Here is a 2,282-nt window from a genome sequence, read left to right on the forward strand (position 1 = left end):
CTGGCTATACTTTGGCTCTAGAGTATAGCATGCATGCAGCATGGGAGGGGTGGGCTTACAAAATGTATATATAGACCCCCTGGGGTGAGGGGCCCCGCCCAGGAGGCACTGAGCAAGGGAGGGGTCCATCTCCCCGCTGGCTGGGAGGGGGCTCTGAGGCAATCTCTAAGGGTTGCATATCCCGGGGAGAGGGGGCAGCTGCCACTCCTGCCTCTGTTCCAAGCAGACCTTTCTAAGGACAGCAGTCTCAGGCCTGCTGTGTTAACTCTTTTCTTCACAGTGATAAACTAAACAAATATGTGCAATGCCTGTCTACTGAAAACTACAGAACACTTCTGAGAGAAATTTTAGAAGACCTAAATAAACAGAGGAATGTACCAAATTCGTGCCTCAGACTCAATACTGATGGCAATTCTTCACAAATGGATCTAGAAGTTCAACACAATCCCAGTCAAAATCCTAGCAGGCTTTATCGTAGACATTGACAAACACCTTAAATTTACATGGAGAGAAGCCGGCTGGAGCCTGCGATGTCGTGCAGGTGTCTATTCTTCAATCACTATGTCAAGTGACACAGATGTTTCTCTTTCTTCATATGATGAAGATCAGGGATTTAAACTTATCCGAAAAGCTAGAGAGGCACCATTTGTCCCCATTGCAATGGCAGGTTTTGCAGCAATCGCTGCATGTGGGTCATATAAATTGAAGAGCAGGGGCAATACTGAAACGTCTGTTCACATGCGCGTGGCAGCCCAAGGCTTTGTTGTGGGAGCAGAGACTCTTGGTGTGGGCTATTCCATGTATTGAGAATTCTGGGCAAAACCTAAACCTTAGAAGAGGAGATGCTGTCTTCGTCTTGGTGGCACTTGCTTTAGTTAGACATCTCATGTTGAGGTTATATATTTATGTTGAAAATAAATTCTGGGGGTCGGACAATAACATGGTAGTTTGAATACTGGCTTCCTTTCTGGCAGGCTTGATTTGCCTAGTGACTAGTTCACTAGCTATAGGTCATTCAGGGGAGTCAGATTAGCACAAAAACATGGCACTTTTAAATGCACTTGATAGTGGTACAATGTCCACCTTGTTAAACTCTTCTGATAAAATTAGTTGTAAAGAGGACAACATGCTCCCAGTTGCTGCAGAATATCATATGCTTTTGATGTAATGTAGGAGTCCTATTTACCCCATTTAATTTAACTCTTTCTGGCTGCCTTGTGGACTGAGTACTGTTTTTAAGGTCTGGCTGGCTCTTGAAGAACACTTTCAGAACAGTGCACGGAATACAACATTATAAACCTCCCAGCAACTATGTGTGTGTTTTTAAACCAAACCTAAAGAGCTGGTAACAGCTGCTTTGAAGCAGTATCTGTTTCAGAATCATAGTTGTAAACATGAGAATAACTTAACTATAGATCCCCGTTTAGCTCTTTTGTAATTGCAGAATTATAGTTTGCTGCTGTTATATTAGAATAATTTTTAAATGGCATTTTGAAATAGAAGTGTGTATTTTAAGTGCTAATGCAAAGGTAAATGAAAAATACTTTAAAAAAATTTATATGGAAATGCAAAAGAATTAGAAAAGCCAAAAGAATTTTGAAAAAGAAGAAAAAAGTTGGAAGACCTGATTTCAAAATTCACTCTAAGGCTATAATAATCAAGACCGTGTGATACTGTCCTAAGGAGGGACATATAGATCAGTGGAACAGAATACAGAATAGAGACCTACAGACCTAGAGACCTACAGACCTAGAGAATAGAGAAATAGACCTACACATATTTCTTTTAAAAATGGTAATGGAAAAATTAGATATCAATATTAAAGAAGAACAACCTCAACCCTTACCTCATGTCATACACAAAAATTAACTTAAAATGGATCATAGACCTAAATGTAAAAACTAAAATTACAAAAACTTCTACATGAAAATGTAGGTGAATATCTTCATGGCCCTAGAGTAGGCAGATTTCTTAGATAGGACACAAAAAGCACAGACCATTTAACAAAAATTTTTGGATAAACTTAAAACCTTTTGCTCTTCAAAAGGAAATGCCCTGGTGGCGCAGTGGTTAAGACCCCACACTCCCAATGCAGGGGGCCCAGGTTCGATCGCTGGTCCGGGAACTAGATCCCACATGCATGCTGCAACTAAGGAGCCCGTCTGCCACAACTAAGGAGCCCTCAAACCCCAAATAAGGAGCCTGCTTGCTGCAACTAAGACCCAATGCAACCAAATAAATAAGTAAATAAATAAATAAAAAGGAAATGAAAAGACAAGCCA

General features: G+C 40.6%; 1 pseudogene; it reads left to right on the forward strand.

Annotated features, from left to right (window-relative positions):
- Positions 1 to 561: 561 nt before the first annotated feature.
- LOC136137063 (HIG1 domain family member 1A, mitochondrial pseudogene) lies at positions 562 to 807 on the forward strand (annotated as a pseudogene).
- Positions 808 to 2,282: the final 1,475 nt, after the last annotated feature.

This window comes from Phocoena phocoena, chromosome 17 (assembly GCF_963924675.1).
Source record: "Phocoena phocoena chromosome 17, mPhoPho1.1, whole genome shotgun sequence".
Classification (NCBI taxonomy): Eukaryota; Metazoa; Chordata; class Mammalia; order Artiodactyla; family Phocoenidae; genus Phocoena; species Phocoena phocoena.